The sequence below is a fragment of the Artemia sp. Qi Xiang Cuo genome, chromosome 15 (assembly GCF_049724085.1).
Source record: "Artemia sp. Qi Xiang Cuo chromosome 15, ASM4972408v1, whole genome shotgun sequence".
In the NCBI taxonomy this organism is placed as follows: domain Eukaryota; kingdom Metazoa; phylum Arthropoda; class Branchiopoda; order Anostraca; family Artemiidae; genus Artemia; species Artemia sp. Qi Xiang Cuo.
The window spans coordinates 50,987,185-51,008,461 of NC_142808.1; the positions used below are offsets into that span (position 1 = coordinate 50,987,185).

Consider the following 21,277-nt stretch of genomic DNA (forward strand, 5'->3'; position numbering starts at 1 on the left):
TGTGTTTTCATTAGTCAGAAAAACTTCCTTGTTTTCTATTAACTGCACTAATTACTAATAAACAAATACATATTTAGGATCACCATGAAAAGCTGATTCTTTGATTGAATGTTATTAATTGCTAGGCTCTTATTGTTTCGTTATTGACAAAGCTCGTTATTTACTTACCAGTCATTACTTTGAAGAATTGGATTTTTTTTTGCTCCAACCAAATCATATAAAAAAAATATTTGTGCAAAACTGGAAAAGGGTCACTTAGTCACAAATTAGAACTTCTATTTTCCTTATTAAGGGTCAAAATCCATTGGCAGGCAGCCAAAAATGGGTCAACACACATTTTTCCTATCCCTATTCTGCTCTCTTTCCTTTGGTTTTCTTATAATTACTTTATAGTGCCACACTTACAAAGGGGGGGCAGGACCTCCCCTACCGGCACCCATGATTAGAACCAAGAAATACATAAATAAAAATACCAATAAAAAAAATTAACCTATAGACCAATAAAAATACAATAAATATTCATGTCAATAGGACCAAAGATGCACTGCAAGAAGTGACTTTTATGTATCCTAACTCTACTGCAGGGTATCTGTGAAAGAATAACATACAGTAAAAAAAGGTGTTTTTTCCAGAACGAATAAATTCGCACACATACTTTAAATTAGTCCCACTCTGTCAGTAGATCTACGGGAATCATAAGGTTGCTGTCTGATCAAGTAGCCTATCAACTCATTCACCCTACTTATCCCTGCCAGTGGTGGTATTAGGTGAGGGTCAGAGGTGGCACTTGTCCCGTGTATAGAAATTTTAGGGGTGCAAAATTTCGAATACATTATTTAATGGTTGTAATCATTTTGTAATTTTTGAAAATTCACTTTTATTAAAATAAATTAGAGAGCACAGTTGGCAGTAAATATAAGCAAATTGAATCCAAAATTTTATTTTTTTTCATAATAATATTCGTCATCAATCCTTGAAAATAAAAGTAAATAGACCGAATTTGAAATTCTTTTTGAAATTGGTTTTGAAATTCCTTTGATCAATCCCTTGCCGACTACTAACATCTACATAGACAACAAAGAACCTCGAACAAAGTTTTTAGCATAAAATGTGTATATTGAAAGAATTTTGTATTTCAAATACTGGAAAATGTATCTAAATACATATTCCAAATACACAGAAAAAATGTAGTTAAATGCGAATTTTAAATTAAATGAAAATTATTAAATACGTATTTTAAATACTTCTATTTGAATAGTTGAGCATCCCTGCTGAAGGCATATATGTTATCAAAAAGTATATGGAATAATGTCTTAGGGATGGATAAGCTTACGTTGAAACTCCCAGATTTTGTATTAATGTTACGGCCACTAGTAGTGTAAATACTACTAATAAACTAAATCAAAAAGGTCAAATTACATCCAGGTTTTAAAAATGGCATAGATTTACCGTTTCCGGAACAAATTCGGATATTAAGCGGTTTTTTCAAGGAACATAGAGGGGGGATAAATTTAAATTAAAAGGTGCTATATATTTTAAGTTTTTCAAAAGGATGTAAGGGCAATATACACGTAAAATTGAAAGAAGTTATGTTGGAAATTTCAGAACTTGTTACTGGGGATGTTGAGACCTTGATCAATAGACCCAGTATACATTCAGGTTTTTCAGGAAGTTAAATTTCTGATACTTCAGGAGTGGCTCAATATATTAAGTTGCAACTTTTAGGGCATGTTGAATGGAATGTTTAACAAAATATAGTTGCTATATGGTGACGCTTTCTAATTAAGTCAAAATCGGATTTTAGTAAAAACACTAAGACGTAAATAAGAAGTTTCGAAATACCACTTTTTATTAAGATAGAGAACGCATCCTGGTATGTGTATGCTTAATAAGAAATTGAGAAATCGCCATTTTTTTGCTATGTGTGTTAATGGGCCCGATAAGAATTGGTTGATGAAAAGTATAAAAGATACATTTTATGGGAATGGGGAGCCTTGTACTAATTTTATACTGGACTGAGCTCTGGTCTGTTGGTTTTAGAAATACCTCGGAATAATGTTCGATTATTGTAAGTGTTCAAGTATTTTATTGTATTGTACTTTAATGTAGATCTCTTATACTTGTTGACACCCTCGGACAACCAATCCCAGTGGCTTATATATTATCAGACCTGTATCGTTGTGTGCTACCTGAATAAAAAGTATTGTGTTATAGTCAACCTTCTACAATTCTTCACAACCTTCTACAATCTTCATTTAGTCCCTCGGACAATTCCCAGCTGGTACGCCTCAATAGTCAGGTCATAGCCTAAGGCACGCTGCCAAAGTTTATTTACCTTAGGGCACAAGTATCCCCCCTATAAAGAGGGAAATGAGGCAACAACCACAACTTCACCCTACAACCTTAAACCCACTTTACCACAGCTGGTGGCTGTTGGAAAAACTGGGTCGAAAGGACTAAATAAAAACTGTATATTGGAAAAGAAATGGATTTGTCAAAAGGGGAAAGTAAATGGACTTCGCTTTTAGCGGCGCTCGAATTAGCAAAACGTCGAGTAACTTTGCTTGAACATGGCTATTACAAATGGACAAAATGGAAAAAGGCTCAATTAAGAATTGTAAAATGAAAAAAACAGTATTTAGTATTTAGCAACTAGAAGTAAGTGTATAATCAGTAGTTTTCTTAGTGTTAGTAATAAATGCAATGTAGTATCGTATATCACTAAATAATGAAGTATTTGTACTGCGAATTAAAAGAATAAAATAAAAGATAATACGTAAAGAAAAAAAAATCTAGCTGGATCGGTGATACGTTGGTAGAAACAGAAGAATTTTAGGAATAATAGCAGCAAATAGGGTCCTAATTCAGCCTTACTACAGGCACAGGCTATAGAATTATTGTTCAAGCATAACACTGCTACAATTTAGCAAAGGAAACTCATAAGTTGTGGTCCGAACAATTAAAGGTTAGAAGTTGCCATTTCCTAGTGTTCTAGGAGTAGAGTTGCTTCGAAAATATGGCATTTTACGACGTAATAATCAATAGAATTACCTTTGTTAAAGCTAACCCGAATACTAGGTTATTTTGTGGTTTCACAAGCAAAGGGAAGGCAAAGATATAAAAATTTGTGATTAAAGCACTCGAGGAGAGGGATGGAACAAAAAAGAGAAAAGTAACCTTATAAGTAAGAAAACAAATGTGTAAGCTTAGCAGAAGTCGCCAAAGTAAGCGAAAAAAAATTGTTACCCAGCTGTGATGGGAAGTCTGTGTAGGGCAAGAAATTCGGTGAGAGAAACTGATAATCACAGAAAACGGAGGCACGGGGATAGGTCTTAGAAGGGCCTCATTTCCCTACATAGAGGACCTTCATCTGAATGATTGTGTTAGAAAAAGTTCAAATTCTGAATTAGCCGCACAAAATGCGTCAGAGAAAGTTCAAATTTGAATTTTAAACCATGGCTGCTTTCGAGCCATGGATATGTAAAACAAGCCAGTGTATGAAAACTGTTATGCTTGTTTACATAGAATATAAGCCCACAATAGGACAAACAGCGAAGGTATTGTATCCTTTTGGGAAAGCTAATATTGATAATTCTGGTCCGTTCTTACTGTTGCTCAATGACGAACCACCCTCACGTCTAGTCTAATTATAAATAAGTACAGTTTAGTCGAACAGACGAAATAGTGAAAATAAGTGGGAAAAACAGCTATGATAAAACTTACGAAAAAGGATGAAAGGTCATTATATCGTTAAAGAAATAAAAATATCCAAAAATAACTTCATTAATCCACAGACAGAATTTGAAATAATATGGAGAATTTCACCAACAGATCAAGACATCTTCAAACAGGGCAGAGATTAAATTATACTCTACCCCAAGTTCCTACAGCCATCCTCACAAGTCGGGAACTTAGTGTGAAAAAAACTCATTTAATTAAGCACAAAATTATAAACTATCACATTGCCACGGAAACGAACAATTCAAAATGAACAGAAGGCTTCTCATTTTGTTCCAATTATTCGTTATCAGAAGATTATTTCTGCTTGAAAGAGATTAGTTCCTTCATGAAATCTCCCAAACATTTAAAAATTTTATAGACGTAATAATTAAGATCGAAATTAGAGTTATAAATACTATAGATTGAAAAAAAAATTAAAACCAGATTATCGCCAGAATTGCATTTCAATAAGACGAATTATTGTTTAAATTAAAAATTATTAGACAGGAAAGACCTTAATTCAGAAAACAAGCGGTTACTGAAGTAAATCCGGTCCTGATTAAGGCAATTATGTCGCGCAAAAACTTAATTAAAAGTGCTCTAAAAATCAACTGGAAAATACAGTGCTTTTAGAACACTAAATTAACACTTTTGGACAGAGAACTAAAAAAACAGGTTTTGACAATAGACAACTCCCCACCCCTTAAAACATGGACTAATATTGGGAACATAAAGGAAACATGGAACATTTTTGCTTGAAAAATCTAATGAATAAAACAGGAAATATAAATATAGGCTTAGAAAAGACCTATAGTACTGAAAATGCTGATAAACACTTGAAAAAAAACCTTAGGCTTCATTGAAGTAAATAATAAAAAAAGGGTTCAAGTTGAAAATATAGCTAGACGGAAGTGAAGTAAAAGAAATTGGGTGAAGTCGGCTAGTCTTTGATATACGTTCATATTGAGCTGACTGAACGAGATTAGTACGAGATTTTTGTACTCAATTAGTACAAAATAAGTTGTATATTATGCTAGAGAGCCATCGTGCCAGTGGTGTAACCCTGGCCGGGATTAAATAGAAATACTGAAGAAAGGCTTCAGGAGGAGATGGAAAATTATGCTCTTTTATGTGGGAGTCGCGTTTCTTTGGAAAAATGACTAACATGGCATAAACAATTATAATAAGCACCTTAATAGACCAAACGACACAAGTTGAAGTTGAAATTTAAGGCAAGACCACATAAAGTTGGGAAGTTAAAGCGAAAACAGTTACGTTCGCTCATATTAAAAAAAACTACCGTACGTAAAAAAGAAGAAACATAAGGATATTATCCTTGGAAAAGAACCACCTTTTTACTAAAGGGAAGAGCCTAAGAGAAAATTGTAACTACAAATAAAGAGTGTAGCTATCAGAGGCAACGCTATAGCGTTGCCTATAGTAAAGGCTATACGGCTCCGATGTTTATATTTTTTTTATTTTCTTTCCCAGAGGCACTTCATACGGAAGGAGTCGTCGTAGAAACTTCAAAGTGGGCTCATTCGATTTGAAATCGAGAGTTCTAGTGTCCTTTTTAAGGATTAAAAGTGATTGGAAGGCAACTAAGACCCCCTCTACTCCCACCAGTTCCCCAAACACATCCAATCAAAATTTCGAGATAGCCATTTTGTTCAACAAAGTTGATTTTCAGATAGAAATTATGTTTTTGAGGAGAACACTCCCCCACAGCCCTCTGGGCAAGCGTTTTAAATTATGCTCTGGGGGCAAATAAGGTTTTTATAGAAAGCATTGTCGTAGAAACTTCAGAAAGGGCTCATTCGATTGGAAATATAAATGGCTAGTTCCCTTTTTTAGTAGTCGAAAGTGATTGGAAGGCAACTATCACCCTTTCCACTCCCACTATTTCCATAAACACATCCAATCAAAATTTTGATATAGCCATTTTGTTCAACGTAATGAAAGTTCTGGAAATTATATGTTTGAGCAGGACAATCCCCCAACAGTCTTCAGGGCAAGGGTTATAAGTCATGCCCTGGGGGTATATATGGTTCTTATGGAAGCAATGCTAGTATAAACTTCAGAGAGGGCTCATTTGATTGTAAATTGAAAGTTCTAGTTCAATTTTTAAGCATGAAAAGATATCGGAGGGTTACCAGCTTCCCCCCCCCCCAACCCTTTTATCCAAAATTCATCGGGAAAAAATTTTGAGATGGCTATTTTGTTGAAAATAGTTCAAAGATCATATAACTAAATTTCCGGTGTCGACACAACTCCTCATGGCCCAGGGGCAGGCGTTGTAAGTTATGCCCGGGGGGCATATGTGGATCTTATGAAGGGATGCTCCTACTAACTTCAAAGAGGGCTCATTTGATTGAAATTCGAAAGTTTTAGTTAACTTTTTAAGAATCAAAAGAGGTTGGAGGGCACCTAGCCCCCCTCCATGACCTTTTTTCCTCAAACCTAACCGATAAGAACTTTGAGATAGCCATTTATTAAAAAATAGTTCAAAGACTGTTGAACGAAGACTCCGGGGAAGACACAGAGCCCGAAGGCAGGCGTTGTAAGTTATGCCCTGGGGGAATTTTCGGTTCTTATTGAAGGGATGTTCGTAAAAACTTCAGAGGGCTAACTTGATTGGAAATTGAATGTTCTAGTTAAGTTTTTTAGAGTCAAAAGAGATTGGAGGGCAACTAGCCCCCATCGCCTCTTTTTCCCTAATTGCATCCAATAAAAATTTTGATATAGCCATTAAGTTAAAAATTGCTCAAAAGTCAGATAACAAAAACTCAGGTGTCGTCACAACCCCCAAGGCCCGGGGGAAGGCGTTGTAAGCTATACCCTAGGGCATATATGGTTCTTATGAAAGGGATCCTCGTATAAACTTCAGAAAGGACTCATTTGATTGGAAATTGAAAGTTCGAGCTCACTTTTTAATAGTCAAAAGGGATGCTCGTATAAACTTCGGAGAGGGTTCATTTTAATCGAAATTGAAAGTTATCCTTCATTTTTTGGATTCAAAGATTCAAAAAAGATCGGAGAGCAATTAGCCCCCACCCCTCCACGCCTTAAAGCCTTAAATGTATCAGATGAAAATTTTGAGGTAGACATTTTGTTAAAAATAGTTCAAAGTTCAAATATATAAAACTCCGGTGTCGACACAGCCCCCCAGAGCCCGGGGGTAGGCGTTGTAAGTTATGACCTGGGAGCATATATGGCTGTTATTTAAGGGATGCTCGTAAAACTTCAGAGGGCTTATTTGGTTTGGAAATTAAAAGTTCTAATTCACTTCTTAAGAGTAAAAAGTAATCGGAGGGCAGCTAGCCTCCCCCCACACTCCATTTTTTCCCATAGGCACTTCATATAGAAGGGGTCGTCGTATAAACTTCAAAAGGGGCTCATTCGATTGGAAATCGAGACTTCTAAAGGCCTTCTTAAGAGTCAAAGATGATCTTTGGGCAACTATCCCTCCTCCCAAGACTTTTCCCACAAATATATCTAACAGGAAATTTGAGGTAGCCAATGCATCAGATAAAATTTTAATGGAAGGGATTCTCGTATAAACTTCAAATAGGGCTCATTTGATTTGAGCTTGAAAGTTTTAGCTCACCTTTTATAAATCAAAAGGGATCAAAGGGCAACTAGCCCCCTCCCGCCCTTTTCCCCCAAAGCATCAAATAAAAATTTTGAGAGAGACATTTTGTTAGAAATAGTTCAAAGTTCAGATTAAAAAACAAGTGGGGGGGCAATTATTTTAAGATAGCCATTTTGTTAAGATAAGATATTTATGAGATAAGATATTTATTTCAAAAAATGACTATCACAAGCCCCGAAGGGCTGAATTCGCATTTCGGGGTCATATAATAAAAAAAAGACATAGAAATAGCACAACAACTAAAAAACTGGCTAAACAATGCCAAAAACAACAATATCAGAAAGGCAAAGCCATTCATTAGTCTAAAAAACAAAAAGTGTCAAATGTCAGAAAGTTAAAAAGGCACAAATTAAAACAAAACCCAAAAAAAATTGATATAAAAATAATTTTAAAAAGGTTTAAAAGATAATATATAAAAAGGGGAGGTAATGGAAGAGCCAAGCCGACACCAGCATGGGTATCAGCAAAAAAAAAAAAAAAAAAAAAAAAAAAAAAAAAAACTTTTGGTTTTTTTGATAAGTAATTACTGGGCCCACGGTTTTTTCATATATGGAGGTTAAAAAACGGATGGGGGACAAGAAAGGGATGGGTTCAGATACAGTACGTGGCAGGCAGTGCCTGGATGGGGAGTGTCTCTTGGGGAAAATGTTTTCCGTGCGAGGGTTTATTATTGCATTTTTTGCAAAACGGAGGCACAGTGTTCCTATCCTGTGCTCAAGAGTTTCCAGCTTGGCCTTTTTTAGAAGGAGTGAATATGGTACCAAAGTTTCTTTAAAAATTATTCTTAGGGCTCTTTTTTGAATAGATTCAATTTTATCTGATTCATCACGGGAGATGCCAGGATGCCAAACTGGACAAGCATATTCAAGATGCGGGCGGACAAAGGAAGTATAAATCCTTAAAGAATGGGATGGGGGGGACGTTAAATTTATCCAAGAGCTTAAGGAGAGACATGGACGCATTAGCTCTACGGACAATATCTTTCACGTGGATGTCCCACTTTAAATTAGAGGAAATTGTAACCCCAAGTAATTTAAAGGAAAACACAGAAATATCTGGGGGGATAGGGTCAAAGAAGGTGGGAATAGATTTCAAGAAATTTATCGTCATTATATTTGATTTAGTGGAATTTACTTTCATATTTAGGTTCTTAGCTTCATCCGAAATGTGGGATAGAATTTCAAGGGGGTCACTTTTAATATTCCTGTGACATACTTCGAGGATTGTCAAGTCATCCACGTATTTCCACCTTTGGGGGTAGTCCTTACCAATATCGTTAATCATGACTAGAAATATAAGCGGTCCCAATAAGGTTCCTTGAGGAATTCCACAATATATAGGGAGGGGGTTAGAGAAAATAATTTTGTATTTAACAACTTGGGATCTATTTGAAAGAAACGATATAACAATATTTACTAACAGGATCAAGTTTAAAGTTAACCAGTAGTGAACGATTTAGGGTGGTGTGGTCAACCAGGTCAAAAACTTTTTTGAAATCAACTTAGACAACGTTCAGCCAAACACTGGGCGTATCAAAGTTATTTACAATGGTGTGCCCTACGTGAACTTGGTACTGGGTAGTGGAAATTTTCTTTAAGTTAACAAACAGTTGGGTGTCAATACATAGACAAATTTTCTTACTAGGCCACTCACAGAGAAAACCTTAATAAAGTTCTGAAAAAAACAGAAGTGAGCGAAATGGGGCGAATGTTGGCAAAAGTCAGACTGGCGCATTTTTTAGGGACAGATGTTATAAAACCTTGTTTCCAGCAACTTGGGAATTTACCAAATTTTGTGATGTGGTTGAAAATATTTGATAAAGGCTCAGTAATTCTGTCCAAAAGGCTTTAATTAAGTCAACTGGGATGTCCAGGGGATAAATACTTGATTTTCTAAGCTTAAGAATTTTATTTATAACACCAGAGGGAGAAATAAAGGGGAAGGAAGTATTGGGAGGAATAGTTTGAATTGAGCCAATGAAAGGGGGAGACTTAGCACGATGGAAGCAAGGTACAAGTTCAGATCGTTCGCAGTCTTATTAGGGGGTTCAGGGAGATGAAAATCAATTTCGGAAGAACTTTTTTCGCATATTTCTTTAATTTCTATGTACGATTGCTTGGGCTTGTTAGAATATTGATTCTTGGATTTATTATTATAACAATTAGAAGCTGATTTTCTTCAATTTTTCTTTAGAAACTTCCTTAGACTATCAGCCTCAGCAATGCGACCTGCTTTGAGAAAATTGATTTTTTTCTTATAAGTTTTTAAAATACTCAGTAGTATAAGGCTTATCTGTATAACACGTTTTAAATTTTTTCCCAGGAACGTGGAATTCATAATTACTCCTCAATACATTTTGGAGGGACAAAGCCATTTAGTCAACGTCATTTGCGTGATACACAGAGGACCAATTTTCAGTAGTAATCCATGAGCCAAAATTTAAAAGTCCTGAGTCAGTGAGAGGTCTATAAGCGGTTTCAGTTATAGAAAACGACTGTTTAACTTTAGCCAGCGGAGATAGGAAAAGGCTAAAGTGGTAACTACCCCCTAGAGGGGGCAGAGTGAAGACGGGTTTGTAGAACTTCGAAAGATTAGTGCAAATTAAATCAAGAGTAGTATTGCCTTTTGTAGTAGGGACATTAACGACCTGTTTTAAATTAAAAGCATTACATATATAATCAAGTCTTATATCGTTTGTGTTACCCATCAGGAAAATTCCTGCATTTGGGTATTTTGATAGTACAAAGCCAGCACATGCAGGTACTTTTTCGACAAAATTTATTTTGTCAGCGGATATCTGAGTATTGGAGTAATAAAAACAACAAAGGACAATTAAATTGAAAGGACACGGAAAGACTAGGTCGAACACACACCCTCATAACTTCATCAAAGGGATTAAGACACGGAATTGGGATTTCACTTGGATATATATCATTACGGATAAAGAACAAAATTCCGCCACCTTTCTTACTCAGAGGGTGGTTTTCTGGTCTGAGTTTAATAAATTGAGAAAAATTGTTAATCTTTAATATGTGCAATTTTCGATCTTGAACGTAATCGATAGCGGCTGCATCTAGTCAATATATTTTATAAAAGTTGTAACATTCTTCGTGTTTTTCATAGTTCGTGATTACATCTTTGTTTAGGAAAGGTTATGGTAATCGGAAATAGTTTTGGACGATATAATTTATAAACTTTACTTTTTTTATGTCACAGATAGTGTCGGGGGTTCTAATGGAATTCTTGACGGGGGCTAAACTTGGATAGTGAGATCAAAGGAGAGGGGGATCAAATCCATCTTTTTCAAATACAATTGCATTTAATTGAGCAGGTACTAGCATATACTCTAAACAGCTGTAACTATTTGAAGTTTTAGAAACTCTGCATGAGGGTGTTAAAAAAAGATCAGTCTGCTTGTTTACTCTAAAACTAGAGTCATACTGGTTGGAAAGACAGGGAGGATTAAGTTCAAGAGACGGGAGAAAGTTTTCCTGGTGATCTGGGACTAATTTAAGCTGGGAGTGTTCTTTAAATGGGGGGGTCGGGGGGCAAGAAGGTGCTGAGGGAGGGAAGTACGGTGGGGGTGTCTGAGAGGGGAGGGGGAGGGTTTGTTTTGGCAAATAACGGGAGGAGTCCAGAACCGGCCGGTAACTGCTTGGACGCACGGAGAAGAAAGGAGTCGAAAGGAAGTGGATTTTGGGGAGGAATATGAGTGAGGGACGGTTTGGGGATGGTCCGAATTGAGTGAAGTGATTTTGGGGGTTGGACTGACTGGGCACGCGTAAGTATATATATATATATATATATATATATATATATATATATATATATATATATATATATATATATATATATATATAGTCATAGGTTCCAAACAAAACAAATTCTAAAAAAACACTTTGAATCATTAACAGAATGGAACACTAAGAAGATAAACCATTAAACAGCATTACAAAAATATCCTGTCATACGTTTCAAAAAAGAATGAAAAAACCCTTTGAAACCCTAACAGAATATGACACTGACAAGATAAACCACAACACAACACTACAAAAAAAAATTAGGTCATACCTTTGAAACGAAACAAAAACTAAAATTAAGTTCGAAACATCACCAGAATGTAACATTGACAAGATAAATCACGACAAAACACAAAAGAAATACTCCAAATCATACGTTTCAACGGAAAATTTCCAAAATGAGCTTTGGAACTATATATATATATATATATATATATATATATATATATATATATATATATATATATATATATATATATATATATATATATATATATATATATATATATCCCGGGGCATAATTTAAAACACTTGGTCCCGGACTCTTGGGGTTTGTGCCAACCTCGAAGTTTTTATTATCTTATGTTTGAACTATTGTTAACAAAATGGCTATATTAAAATATTTACTGGGTGGGTTTTGAGAAATCAGGGTGTGAAGTGGGGGGGGGGCTAATTCCCCCCCCCACTTGTTTTTAATCTGAACTTTTAACTATTTCTAACAAAATGTCTCTCTCAAAATTTTTATTTGATGCATTTGGGGGAAAAGGGCGGGAGGGGGGCTAGTTGCCCTTCATCTGATACATTTAAGGCTTTAAGGGGTGGAGGGGTGGGGGCTGAGTTTTATATATTTGAACTTTGAACTATTTTTAACAAAATGTCCATCTAAAAATTTTCATCTGATACATTTAAGGCTTTAAGGCGTGGAGGGGTGGGGGCTAATTGCTCTCCGATCTTTTTTGAATCTTTGAATCCAAAAAATGAAGGATAACTTTCAATTTCGATTAAAATGAACCCTCTCCGAAGTTTATACGAGCATCCCTTTTGACTATTAAAAAGTGAGCTCGAACTTTCAATTTCCAATCAAATGATCCCTTTCTGAAGTTTATACGAGGATCCCTTTCATAAGAACCATATATGCCCTAGGGTATAGCTTACAACGCCTGCCCCCGGGCCTTGGGGGTTGCAAGCAAGTTACCTGTCCATTGACTTAAAAAGTTCACTAACTGTTCTTGAATATTGTAATACTGTGTTGAATATTCTTTTAATTAAAAATGAAATAATGCGGAGTTCACAGTTACCAAATTTATCATTTTATTCTTCTAATAGTAAATGAAATGTTGCTGATTCTGAAGTTTGTCTGTCATCCCCATATATACGACGTTACTATTTTTCTCCAAGACCACACTGCCTTTTCTATGACGAAATCAATAAGAATTCCAAATAGGGATAGGTAGTTTTATTAGACAGTGAAACGAAAATATAAAACAAAGACTCTAAATATTTTGATGACACAGTCGGTCATCATCATCAGTCGAGTTACTAATATATCAAAATTAAAACAAACTGCTTTTATACTAAACAAAATAAACACTTCTGAGTCAAAGCAAGTTACCGGTCCATTGACTTAAAAAGTTCACTAACTGTTCTTGAATTTTTAATACTGCATTGAGTAAAGGTGATACAATTTTTTCGAAATTGCAGGTCAAAGCAGGTTACCGGTCCATTGACTTAGAAAGTTCACTAACTGTTCTTGAATCTTGTAATACTGTGTTGAATATTCTTCTAATTAAAAATGAAATAATGCTGAACTTACAGGTGCCAAATTTATCATTTTATTCATCTAATAGTAAATGAAATGTTGCTGATTCTAAGGTTTGTCTGTCATCCCCATATATATGACGTTACTATTTTTCTCCAAGACCACACTGCCTTTTCTATGACGAAATCAATAATAATTCCAATTAGGGATAGGTCCTTTTATTAGACAGTGAAACGAAAATATAAAACAAAGACTCTAAATATTTCGATGACACAGGCGGTCATCATCATCAGTAGAGTTACTAATATATCAAAATTGAAACAAACTGCTTCTATACTAAACAAAATAAACACTTCCGAGTCAAAGCAAGTTACCGGTCCGTTGACTTAAAGAGTTCACTAACTGTTCTTGAATTTTTAATACTACATTGAGTAAAGGTGGTACAATTTTCTTCAAAATTGCAGGTCAAAGCAGGTTACCGGTTCATTGACTTAGAAAGTTCACTAAATGTTCTTGAATCTTGTAATACTGTGTTGAATATTCTTCTAATTAAAAATGAAATAATTCTGAACTTTCAGGTGCTAAATTTATCATTTTATTCTTCTAATAGTAAATGAAATGTTGCTGATTGTGAAGCTTGTCTGTCATCCCCACATATACGACGTTACTATTTTTCGTCAAGACCACACTGCCTTTTCTATGACGAAATCAGTTAGAATTCCAAATAGGGATAGGTACTATTATTAGACAGTGAAACGAAAATATAAAACAAAGATTCTAAATATTTCGATGACACAGTCGGTCATCATCATCAGTAGAGTTACTAATATATCAGAATTAAAACAAACTGCTTTTATACTAAACAAAATAAACACTTCCGATTCAAAGCAAGTTACCTGTCCGTTGACTTAAAAAGTTCACTAACTGTTCTTGAATATTGTAATACTGTGTTGAATATTCTTCTAATTAAAAATGAAATAATGCGGAACTTACAGGTGCCAAATTTATCATTTTATTCTTCTAATAGTAAATGAAATGTTGCTGATTCTGAAGTTTGTCTGTCATCCCCATATATACGACGTTACTTTTTTTCTCCAAGACCACACAGCCTTTTCTGTGACAAAATCAATAAGAATTCCAAATAGGGATAGGTACTTTTATTAGACAGTGAAACGAAAATATAAAACAAAGCCTCTAAACATTTTGATGACAAAGTCGGTCATCATCATCAGTAGAGTTACTAATATATCACAATTAAAACAAACTGCTTTTATACTAAACAAAATAAACACTTCCGAGTCAAAGCAAGTTACCGGTCCATTGACTTAAAAAGTTCACTAACTGTTCTTGAATTTTTAATACTGAATGGAGTAAAGGTGGTACAATTTTCTTCAAAATTATATCTTATGTATTCCTTTGTTAAGTGTTCATTATTATTAGGGTATGCTAGAACGTCAAACGTTCAGAATATATATTAAAAAGGTCAGAGATGTAAGAAAAGGAATTTTTAGAGATAAAGATACTACTAGCAGGCTCATAATGGATATATTAGAAATATTTTTCGGGAATGGAACATCTGCGTTAAAAATATATTTGATTATATTAATAATATTTAATTTTCAAATAAAGTAATTTCATAGTCGAAATCAACGACAAACCCATTTTTACAAGTTGAAGTACTCATCTTTTTCACTCCCAACAGTACTTTATGACCTTTTACATACCCCAACACCAAGTAATCCTTTTCAAAAGGCTATATTATATTATTTTAGAACAAGGTCCTTTCTTAATATCCCTCCTAAACCTATTTTACAAGTTGAAGTCCTCATCTTTTTAACCCACAACTTTACTTTACGGCCTTTTAAATACCTCTAAACCAAGCAATGCTATTCAAAGGCTTTTTTCATATCTTTTCAGAACAAGTTCTTTACGTAATGTCCTTCCTAAACTAATTTTACTACTTGAAGTACTCATCTTTTTCACCCACAACATTACTTTACAACTTTTAACAAACCCCAACATCAAGCAACACTTTTCAAAAGGCTTTATTATATAATTTTAGAAGAAGTTCTTTACGTAATGTCCCTCCTAAACCTATTTTAAAAGTTGAAGTACTCACCCTTTTCACACACAACTTTACTTTTTGGCTTTTTGAATACCCCAACACAAAGCAATACTTTTCAAAAGGCTTTATTATATTTTTTTAGAACAAGTTCTTTACATAATGTCCCCCTAAACCTATTGTACAACTTTAAGTACTCATCCTTTTTAAACACAAGTTTACTTTATGGTTTTTGAATACCCCAACACCAAGCAATACTTTTAAAAAGGCTTTATTATATTTTTTCAGAACAAGTTCTTTACGTAATGTCCCTCCTAAACCTATTTTACAACTTTAAGTACTCATCCTTTTCACACACAACTTTACTTTATGGTTTTTGAATACCCCAACACCAAGCAATACTTTCAAAAGGCTTTATTATATCTTTTCAGAAGAAATTCTTTACGTAATGTCCCTCCTAAACCAATTTTACAACTTGAAGTACTCATATTTTTCATCCACAGCTTTACTTTACGACTTTTTGCATACCCCAACACCAAGCAATACTTTTCAAAGACTTTATTATATTTTTCAGACAAAGTTCTTTACGTAATGTCATTCCTAAACCAATTTTACAACTTGAAGTACTAATCCTTTTCACCCACAACTTTACTTTACGACTTTTTGCATACCCCAACACAAAGCAATACCTTTCATGGGCTTTATTATATCTTTTCAGAACAAGTTCTTTACGTAATGTCCCTCCTAAACCAATTTTACAACTTGAAGTACCCATCCTTTTCACACACAACTTTACTTCACAGCTTTTGAATACCCCAACACCAAGCAAAACTTTTCAAAAGGCTTTATTATAACTTTTCAGAATAAGTTGTTTCCGTAATGTTCCTCCTAAACCAATTTTACAACTTGAAGTACTCATCTTTTTCACACACAACTCTACTTTAAGACTTTTTGCATACCCCAACACCAAGCAATTATATCTTTTCAGAACAAGTTCTTTACGTAATGTCCCTCCTAAACCAATTTTACAACTTGAAGTACTCATCTTTTTCAAACACAACTTTACTTTACAACTTTTTTGCACACCACAACATCAAGCAAGGTTCCACTTCAGTTCAGATTTTTCCCCAAAGACATAAATTTAAAGTTCTCAAAATTTTTTGCAGAAGATTGAAAAAGTTAAAGATTGATCGTGAATATTTCACCATGACGATAAAGAGCTCCACTTTAATTGTGAGATTTTTCTCAAAGTCATAAAAAAATTTAATGCTCCGTTCGAAATTTTAGTGTTTAAGATAGGAAAAGTTATACTATGATTGTGAATATTTTCCATGAAGATAAAAAGTCCCATTTTAATTGTAATTTTATCTATGAGAAGAAATAAGCTAAAGATCATTTCTATTTTTTCCAGAGAAAATAAAAATTTACCAATTCTTTTCAGATTTTTCTCAAAGAGATGATAAATTTTAAAGTACTGTTCCAAATTTTTCATAGAAGATAGAAAAAGTTATACTCTGATTGTGAAAAGTTAGCTCAATTCTGAATTTTACCAAATAACTTACACCTCAATTCTAATTTCTCCAGAGAAAGAAAAGCTTCCACTTCAGTTCTTATTCACCAAAGACATAAAAAATTAAAGTTCTATTCTAAATTTTCCCGTAGAAGATAGAATAAGTTATACCATAGTTGTCAATATTTACCATGAAGATAAAAAGTTCAACTTTTATTCTAAATTTTCTCAACGAAGTGGGGGAAAAATCAAGTTCTCTTCTGAACTTTCCCAATGAAAAAGAAATTAGTTACAGATCAATTCTATTTTTTTCCAAAGAATATAAAAAAGACCAGTTTCAGTTCTGATTTTTCTCAAAGAGATGAAAAAATTTAAAGTTCTGTTACAAATTTTTCATAGAAGATAGGAAAAGTTATACTATGATTGTGTATATTTTCCATGAAGATAAGAAGTTTCACTCTAATTCTAATTTTTTATAATTTCACTTCAGATTTTTCTCAAAGAGACGAAGAAATTCAAAGTTCGGTTCTAAATTTTACCCTAGATACATCGATTGTGAATTTTTCCTACAAGAAGAGAAAAGTTCAGCTTTAATTACATATTTTCTCAAAGAAGTGAAGAAAACTTCAAGTTCTATTCCAAATTTTTCGTAGAAGATAGAAAAAAGTTATACTTTGATCGTAAATATTCGCCATGACGATATGGAGCTACACTTTAATTCTGAGTTTTCTCGAAGAAGTGCAAAATGTCAAGTTCTCTTCTGAATTTTCTTAAAGAAGAGAAAAGGCTAGTTCAATTCTGAAATTAACCATAGAAAATGAAAAAGCTTCCTTCAGTTCTTAATTTCTCAAAGACATAAAAAATTTTAAGTTCTATTCTAAATTTTTCCATAGAAGATGGCAAAAGTTATACTATGATTGTGAATATTTTCCATGAAGATAAAAAGTTTCATTTTAATTCTAAATTTTCTTAATTTTAATTCCAATTTTTCTCAAAGAGATGAAAAATTTAAAGTTCTCTTCCAAATTTTTCTTAGAAGATAGAAAAAAGTTATACTTTGATCGTGAATATTCACCATAACGATAAAGAGCTGCACTTTAATTCTGAGTTTCCTTGAAGAAGTGCAAAATGTTCAAGTTCTCTTCGGAATTTTCTTAAAGAAGAGAAAAAGTTAACTCAATTCAGAAATTTACCAAAGAAAATGAAAAAAGCTTCCACTTCAGTTCATAATTTCTAAAAAGACAAAAAAATTACAGTTCTGTTCTAAATGTTTCCATAGAAGATAGGAAAAGTTATACTATGATTGTGCATATTTTCCTAGAAAATAAAAAGTTCCACTTTAATTCTGAATTTTCTCAATGAAGTGAAGAAAAGTTCAAGTCTCTTCAGAATTCTCTCAATGAAAAAGAAATAAGTTACAGATCAATTCTATTTTTTTCCGTGAATATTAAAAGGTTCCACTTCGATTCTGAATTTTCTCAGATATGAAAATATTGAAAGTTCTGTTCTAAATAGTTACAGATCAATTCGAATTTTTCACATGAAAATAAAAAGGTTCCACTTCCGTTCTGTTTTTCTCAAAGAGATGAAAAATTGAAAGATAGAGAAACCATGACACAACACTACAAAAATATACTAAGTCGTATCTTTCAAACGAAACAAATTCTAAAATGCCCTTTGAATTATTAACAGAATGTAAAACTGACAAGATAAATCACAATACAAAACTAGAAAAATATCACTAGAAAAAAAGTAATACGTTTCCAACGAAATAGTTCCAAAATAAACTTTGAAACACCAACAGAATGTAACACTGACAAGATAAACCACGAAAAAACGTTACAAAAAAATCTCAAGTCATACGTTTTAAACGACACTAATTCTAAAATGTACTTTGAAACATATACAGAGGTATCAATTACAAGATAAATCACAAAACAACACTAGAAAGAAAATATCCCAAGTCACACGTTTCAGATGAAAAATTCCAATAGTTTCTTTGAAACATCAACAAAATGATACACTGGCAAAATAAACCACGAGACAACATTACAAAGATATCAAAAGTATTAAGTTTCAAACGACAAAAAAAATTCCAAAATCCAATTTGAAACATCAACGGAGTTAACACTGATAAGATAAATTACGACACAATACTACAAAAATATCCCAAGTCATACGTTTCAAACGAAAGAAATTCCAAAATGCACCTTGAAAAATTAATAGAATGTAACACTGACACGATAAATCATGAAACAAAATTACTAAAATATTCCAAATCACACGTTTCAAACGAAAAAAAAATCCAAATGCACTTTGGAACATTAACACTAACAAAACTCACAAGATAAATCATGAAACAAAATTACTAAAATATCCTATGTCATGCGTTTCGAGCGAAAAAAATCCTAAAAACACTTTAAAACATCAACAGAATGTAAAACTAACAAGATAAATCATGAAACAACATTACAAAAATATCTTAAGTCATACGTTTCAAACGAAAAAAAATCCCAAAAACAATTCAAAAAATCAATAGAATGTAATACTGATAAGATAAACCATGACACAACACTACAAAATATCTTAAGTCATACGTTTCAAACGAAAAAAAATCCAAAATCCACTTTGAAACATCGACAGAATGTAACACTGACAAAATGAATCACGACTTGACACTACAAAAATATCTTAAGTCATACGTTTCAAACGAAAAAAATTCCAAAATATACTTTGAAACACCAACAGAATTAAGAATAACAAGATAAATCGCGATACAACACTCGAAAGAAAATATCCCAAGTCATACGTTTCAAACGAAAAAATTTCTAAATGCACCTTGAAACATTAACTGAATGTAACACTAACACAATAAATCATGAAACAACACTACAAAAAAGCACAGAAAATTACAACCATTACAGAATGTAACACTGACAAGATAAACCATAACACAACAATACAAAAATATCGCAAGTCGTATGTTTCACACAAAACAAATTCTAAAATGCAATTTGAAAAATTAACATAATATAACGCTGACAAGATAAACCAGTAAACAACACTAGAAAAATATTTTAAGCCATACGCTTCAAGCCGAAAAATTCAAGTTATCCACTTTGAAACATCAAAAGAATGTAACACTGACAAGATAAATAACGAAACAACATTACAAGAACATCCTAAGTCATACGTTTCAAACGAAAAAGTGCCAAAATACACAGAAAATTACAAACATTTACAGAATGTAACAATGACAAGATAAACTATGGCACAACACTAGGAAATATCCCAAGTCTTATATTTCAAACGAAACAAATTGTAAAATGCACTCATAAAAATAAAACAAGAAATTTCAATATCCAATCAAATGAGCCACCTCAGAAGTTTATACGACCTCTCCTTAAATAAAAACCATATATATATATATATATATATATATATATATATATATATATATATATATATATATATATATATATATATATATATATATATATATATATATATATATATATATATATATATATATATATATATATATATAAGATATATATATATATATATATATATATATATATATTATGTTTAAGAGGTAATTACTTGGCAAAAAAAAAAAAAAAAAAAAAAAAAAAAAAAAAAAAACTGTCTTCCTAATCCAGCAATTGAGACAAATGTGCACTTGAACGAGGCTTTTACCTTACCCATCTATCCAACTATCTAGGACCAAACAGTATACCCGAACCGTCAACCAAATATAAATGTCCAAGTCCATGCAAAGTCGTCATCAATTAATGTAAGTCGTTGTAAATTTACAAGCAAAAGCACCTTAAATCTAGTAAAATATTTCCAAGTAGAACCTTCCATTTAGGGCTCATCAGAATAAATACCACCTGCCTTAACGGGTTTCGAGGCCTTACTTTCTTTACCCGGCACGGTGGAGCCTCTACCATAAGATCTATATGGTAACCCTATGTCAGGTAAAACTTGTGAAATACATGCATACTAGTCAAGCTATTAAAAATTACATACAAAAAGTGTTTCAATGTTTCCTTAATAAAATCCCAGATGTCACTGACAGAGAACATTCTGGAACAAATGAAGACATGTCCAGATGTATCTTTCATTGGTATCTGGAACCAATTACCAATTTAAAGATCCTCAAGCTTGTTTGAAAACCGCTAAAAACTCAAACTTCCAAAAAAGAAAAGCGCAAGAGAAATTATATGAAAATATCATTCAGTATTTCTTTATAATTTTTGTATATTTACTTAAGAGTTCATGATACATAAAACTAAATTTTTTGAATTGCCGACTAATTTTTTTTGGCAGAAAAACCTCTTAAGATCAGTTTTTCACTCAGCTTTTTATATCTATTTTAAAAATATGTGTAATTACTGCATATTTTTGCATACCTAGATAATTGGGAATAATAAGCCAAATAAGTAATATTTGAATGTATATTACTTTCAAGGCATGGGAAATTAATTACTTCAAAATTAAAATCATCCGTTTTATTATATAATTTAAAAACTAATTTATTATTATTTGAAATATTAATATTTAAATCTAAGAAATGGTCGGAGTGTCCCATCCAATAGCTCAAGAAGTAACTCTTGTCGATAAATATTTTTTGAAATCTCAATAAACTCTGCACAATTTATTACTAAATGATCGTCCAGATATCTTTTATTATTTGAAAGGTTATATTTTACATTGCTTGGGCTATTTTTATTTATCATATATTCGTATTCTAATTGACTTAAAAACAGGT

General features: G+C 32.8%; 1 protein-coding gene and 1 long non-coding RNA gene across 3 annotated transcripts in view; one reads left to right on the plus strand and one right to left on the minus strand.

Annotated features, from left to right (window-relative positions):
• Window positions 1-3,950, minus strand: part of LOC148943818 (uncharacterized) — a 43,724-nt gene extending 39,774 nt beyond the window's left edge. For both annotated transcript variants that reach the window (XR_016142949.1, XR_016142950.1), the window contains exon 1: window positions 3,724-3,950. This is a non-coding gene — a long non-coding RNA (uncharacterized LOC148943818). The remainder of the gene's footprint in view (window positions 1-3,723) is intronic.
• Window positions 1-21,277, plus strand: part of LOC148943817 (putative nuclear hormone receptor HR3) — a 115,763-nt gene that overhangs the window by 62,211 nt on the left and 32,275 nt on the right. The gene's annotated exons all lie outside the window — the stretch shown is intronic.